General features: G+C 31.1%; 3 non-coding genes across 3 annotated transcripts; all 3 read left to right on the forward strand.

Annotated features, from left to right (window-relative positions):
* The first annotated feature begins 1,270 nt into the window (after positions 1-1,270).
* Positions 1,271-1,435, forward strand: LOC114803580 (U1 spliceosomal RNA). Its single transcript, XR_003752061.1, has one exon. It is a non-coding gene; the product is annotated as a U1 spliceosomal RNA (small nuclear RNA).
* A 2,824-nt stretch (positions 1,436-4,259) lies between these two features.
* Positions 4,260-4,457, forward strand: LOC114803582 (U2 spliceosomal RNA). The gene has a single exon (XR_003752063.2). It is a non-coding gene; the product is annotated as a U2 spliceosomal RNA (small nuclear RNA).
* A 755-nt stretch (positions 4,458-5,212) lies between these two features.
* On the forward strand, positions 5,213-5,435 carry LOC114803581 (U11 spliceosomal RNA). Its single transcript, XR_003752062.1, has one exon. It is a non-coding gene; the product is annotated as a U11 spliceosomal RNA (small nuclear RNA).
* Positions 5,436-6,102: the final 667 nt, after the last annotated feature.

Here is a 6,102-nt window from a genome sequence, read left to right on the forward strand (position 1 = left end):
TATAGCCGAGTTAACAACAGCGCGCAATTCGTTCTTTCTTCTCGCTGTTTGACGTCAGTTGGTGATACCAAGTGCAGGAGTATTCCAGGAAATCTAATATTCACTTCCGTTGATGGCTTGTTGAACGCTCCTCGATATCGAGGAAGTTTCACAAAGTCTTTATATCCGATGGTCATCTCCAATCATATAAAAGTAGTGTACCTGTACTGTAGGCTATATCCTGGGAAGTCGATCCATCGGCATGCTACCTCTTATTTGACCGCCGATTATTCTCTCACAATATCACCCATTATGTTGACAAAAGGAATAGATAAGATTGAACGAGTTGATCTCCAATTTCCGTGCACATTCATCCAAAAGGTCTGAAACGTCAGCGCAATCCGCCTGAAGCGCTTTAGGTGTTATTCAGAGTCCAGTTTCCATCCACGTTTTTAAGATAATCCAAGTAAATGGTGTTCTCTGCGAGAAATGCTAATTAGTTGTGAGTATTCACGGCATCTCTCTACCTTTTTTCAGCTTTCTATGGAGACCTCTCAACGTGTCTTATAACTCAGAAAGCTTTCCATGAAGCTCTCTTGGTCTTCCCTATATCCCAGAAGGATTTCCATAGAGACCTATTGATCTTCCTTATTTCGGAATTGTAAATTGAGACTCCTAATTTGTCAACGTCTAGTGGTTAGATGTCCAATATAGTCGTATCGAGCAAGACACAGTTTTGGTATTTGTCTCATCTTATTCTTGATCGAAAATAACTTCTTTGAATTAGGATAATAGCACTACCGACTGCGATTAGCAGTGCAATAAACTAAGAAGTCTGAAAACTAATGACAAATGTCATCGCAATGAGCTTTGCAAATGCAAATATTGGTTCTGGTTGTCGTTTTCTCAAGTATGTAAATACATATGTATGTATGTATGAAAACAAATGAATAACGGCTTCTTTTCGTAACAAAAACAACAACTGCTAATCAACAACAGCGCTTTATCAGAAGAACACAGCACAGTCACATCAAGCAACAACATAATATACACAAAGCAGTTACTCAGTAGCCGGCCAGTGACGCCGCGCAAAGCAACAACAACCACTTTTGTTTATAAATATCAACGCTGTGTATGTTTAAATGTGCATGCACAAACGACAAAGCGATGAATACTTGCGCTTGGCCGTTCGTTTTCGTTCATTGCTTCTTGCTATACCATTACGGTGTGTAGTTCTCAAACGATTTACGTGTTTGGCTGCTTAAGTAGTTAACTGTGAGCGGCGTTAAGCATACTTACCTGGCGTAGAGGTTACCGTGATCATGAAGGCGGTTCCTCCGGAGTGAGGCTTGGCCATTGCACTTTAGGCTGAGTTGACCTTCGCGATTATTCCTAATGCGAATAACTCGTGCGTGTAATTTTTGGTAGCCGGGAATGGCGTTCGCGCCGTCCCGACATTATAAATACATTTACAAATATGAAATGGTGTTATTTAGTAAATATGGTATGTAGAAAGAGTGCAATTGAAATTTGCTGTGTAGCTTCAGAAAACTTAATGAAATTTCATTTAGATATATGTACTTGAGAATTTCCTACAGTTATGTACTTGAGAGTTTCCTACTTTGTTCAGTGTTTCAGACCCGATTAGAACAGAACAATTATCTTGTAAGGTAGTTTTTATAAATAATCGGCAAGTTTCACGGGTGGAAACGAACGGGGTCGGATCAAATCTTCACAAATCTGTCTATTTATTATAAATCACCCCAAAAAAGTAAAATACTTTGTTTTTAGTAATTTTCGTGTACAAATGGGGACAATTTCATATTCTACGTGACCAAATGAAATTTGCATGAAGTCGAGAGCATATTCTGAAATTGATTGCATATAAATTGGAGTTGAAATGAATGTGTATTTAGTAAATAAGTATGTATGAATATCGACTATTTTTGCAAAATATGCTCCATAACCTCCGAATAATCTAATAATAATAATAATTTCTGTATATTATCATGATTCATGATATACTCTTAATAATATTTGCTCTTATTTAATTTAAATTCTCTCTTTGTCGCTTCTTTCAGTTGTTTCTGCGAAAAAATTGACACTAATTTAAGGTATGTAGTCAACATTTTATAAGAAATAGAAGAAGAAGAAAGAAATCTAATTGGTCTTTTTATTTCATTATTATTGAATTTTAAAAATCTCTACATAAAAAATTAAAAATTAATTTTTTTATATAAAAAAAAAAGAAAAAAAAACCTTTCCACTGGGTTTCGAACCTACGCCTTTTAGTTGTTGATATGTGGAATTACCGCATTCATATTCAGTTTATACTATAAAAATACACAAACAACACTGTAGTGTAGCAAGAATCGGTTAGCTGTTCGGTGGGTCCAAGGTTCGAATCCCAACTTTTATTTTATTATTTATTTCATTTATTATTTTTTTATCTTTTATATTGTTTTCATTTTATTTTTAAATTTAAAACATAAATGTTTTGATATTTTTTAAATTTATTTTTCTGAATTTTCTTATTTACAATGGAAAATAATTTAAAAAAATAGTTATGTATTTTTTGAAAATCATAATTTTTTTTTGCAATTGCTTAAAAATTTAGCACGCCAACTACGTACTTTTTAGTTTCAGCTGAATTCCAGCGAACAAAATTTATTTTACCCGCCCAGCCAAGTTTAATTTAAACTGGCTCATTCAAATAACAGTAGTGAAGATACAAAAAAAAAAAACAATGGTATTGTACCATTCGTCGAGATACTTACCGTTTCTTCGAAGAAATTTAACTAACTAACGAAAAATCTTAAGCAAAATGCATAAGATGTGAACTGTGTCTAAACCGAGCCTACAATGACTTGACAAAGTCACGCGCTTCGTTTTTATATGCAACTCTGTAGGAACCGTCAGCGAAGTACAAGAAGTTGGATGAAAAATTTATGCTGCGCAGTGTCTACGGCACAACAACCCTCGGTTGGCTGTAGTGTAGATACTATTTGTGAAGAAAATGATGAAAATAAATGCGGAAAACTGGTTCTAAGCGTTTATATAGAAAACTGAGTGCATATTAGTCAGTGCTGGTAATCCCGAAATTTCGGGATTTTACTTTTTATGTTTCGGGATTGCTTAAAAATAAAAATTTGCTGCTGGTGGTTTATCATTTTATATGAAAATTTATATCAAGTTTGTCTTATTCTTCTTTTTTTCGCATTCCGAAATGGAAGTTTTATAGTTTTAACATTTAAAATCAAGATTTCCACATTCAAATCACGACATCGATTTATGTAAAAATATTTAGAATACTTAAAAGACAATATTTCTCTATATGATAGATCACGTAAATTTATTTTTGTTTATATGATGGACCCCGTTTGAGAGTCCCGAAATCTCTCATTCATTTTTCTATCCTGGCAATGTTTAATTAATTTTATTATTATATTGAAAATTAATATATTCTAATAAAAATGGCGAATCCCGAATTCAGTCCCGAAATCCCGAAAAGTTGAATTTAGTAATATGTATTAACAAACATATCTAAAATTCAAGCAAGCATGACGTATATAGCGAACTTTTGTGCATATACAGAGTGTGATTCATGCCTGTATTAGATATACAGTGGAGACCACAAGTGTGAGTATAGTTTATTAAAAACTGAAATTTACTCAGATATCATTAGGAACCGAATCAGACTCGGAGATATTATCTTTATTTGTACTATCAGCTATTCAACATTTTTCTGTTTAATAGAAGTAAAAATGGTTAAAAAGTTCTTCCAGCTAAGAATCTTTGGTTCTTTTCTGCATCTGCAGTTTTATTTTTGCGGATTTTTTTTTTAACAAAATTATAAATTTTTATTAAAAGAAATTAATTTAATGGTAATATGGAGAAATACTGTGAAATTATAAATAGCTTAGACACATTGTTTGCGACTTTGGGACAACTATTGGGTTGTACTTTTGACCACCACTGTACACAGTGTAGAAATTATCATGCTACGAATGTATCTCGTATACATATTCGAATGCCAAACCGGTTGTAGCTGTACCTACTATATACACAACCATACAGCCATATCAACCTACTTAACCACCACTCTTCGCCCCATTTGCTTTAGTTGCCCTTTCGCTTGCTCACTACCTACTAAAGTATCTCGTATCTGTAAATAGCGCGCATATAAACATTTCATTCGCTGCTTAGTGCGCTGCTAGTTAATTCTCAACGCATTTATGAAAAACATTATAGACAAGGTACGCTGTTGGCTGTGAAAAGTTATCGCTTCTCGGCCTTATGGCTAAGATCAAAGTGTAGTATCTGTTCTTATCAGCTTAACATCTGATAGATCCTCCATCGGAGGACAACAAATGTTAAACTGATTTTTGGAAATGGGCGGAGTGTTTTAGGGGCTTGCTCCACCTCTGCCACGGGTTGGCCCGGTATTGCAGTACCACCGGGAATTCGGCCCAAATTACTGAATAAATATAAAGTAGTGTGGAAGAGCATATTTGAAGATTGATTCCAATGGATTATTCGAATTAAACTGAAAGAGGTTTCTTCTTTGACTCCAAGTTCTATTTACGGGAAAATTTGCTTGCTTTTTTCTTTGGTCTTTTCAATTAATTAAATTCTCTTAAAATTTGCAGATTATTTTTTATAATATATGTATTTTATAATATACATATTGCCATAATAAACCTTAATCCAACCAAGTATTTTCTTTTAAATATTTTTTGAAAATTTTTTGTTCAAAACTAAAATGATGGAAAAAAATAAAAGTTTTGGATTTCGAATAAATTTTTCAAATTTCGAATTCAATTTTGAATGTAAATTGAAGTAAAAATTACGAAAAATATTTGTTTAATTTTTAATTTCGAAAAAAAAATTCGAATACAATTTTCGAATTAAAAAAAATTTATATATTTTATTTTAACTTGTGTTCATGTTCATCTGCAATTTTAAAATTTCATACGTTTACTAACAAGAAAAAAATTTTACTTCAAATTGAAATTTATTTTGGAAATCCATCCTCGAATTTCGAATGTCTTCTTCAAATTTCGAATAAAATTTTCAGATTGCGAAAAAAATTTAATTAGTTTTTAATTTTTGTTTAACTTTTTTGATCTACTGCAATTCATAATTTCGTACATTCACCAACAATCAATGCACTTCTTAACCACTTTATATGCATTTGCGTACTTTTACAGCACACAGTGCAGCCGCCGATTTCAAAAAGGGTGCTCGTCTTGCACGTTTATACCATTCAGGGTTCAACGCCCTGCGTGCGGACGCACTGCAGTGTCTACGTTCAACTTTAGATAAATTATGAGGCGAATCGCTTCTTTTTTATTCGAACGTTATGGACACTCCAGTGGGGTATGGCTTTGCATATCCAGTGCATAATTTTTGAAATATGAGATACGAGCTGCCAAAGTGCATTGCTTTTGCCCTCGGGCAACTGCGTGGCATGAGAGCGTTCGATCTCGTCTGGTTGATGAATTGTGAAGTTCGAAATTTTAATGGTGATAAAGAGTGTCGAGTTGAGGTTAGAAAATTTTAGAAAATATTATTATGTTTATTTATTTTAAGAAAATGATAAAAAATTTTTGAAACTTCTAAATTGTGTTGAAAATTAGTACTCGAAAAAAAATTAATAAATTAAATTTATTAAAAAATATATGAATTTCATAATATTTTTTAGAAAAAATAAATTTTTAATTTTTGAAATATTTTTTTTTATATAATTTAAATTTTTTTTCAATAACTTTTTTTTTATCTGTAATGAAATAATTTTTTTTAGAAATTTTTTTTATAATTTTTCTAATTTTTTTTGTTTTATTTTTTTGAATTTTTTTTAAATCATTTTTTTTAATATTTTTGAAATTTCTAAATTGTGTTCAAAATTAGTACTCGAAAAAAATTAATAATTAAATTTATTAAAAAATATATGGATTTCTTAATATTATTAGAAAAAATATTTTTTAATTATTGAAATATTTTTTTTATATAATTTAAATTTTTTATTAATAATAATGATTTTTTTTCAATAATTTTTTTTTTATTTTTAATGAAACAATTTTTTTAGAACATTTTTTTTTATAATTTTTCTAATATTTTTTT

The sequence above is a fragment of the Zeugodacus cucurbitae genome, chromosome 5 (genome assembly GCF_028554725.1).
Source record: "Zeugodacus cucurbitae isolate PBARC_wt_2022May chromosome 5, idZeuCucr1.2, whole genome shotgun sequence".
NCBI classification, from domain to species: Eukaryota; Metazoa; Arthropoda; class Insecta; order Diptera; family Tephritidae; genus Zeugodacus; species Zeugodacus cucurbitae.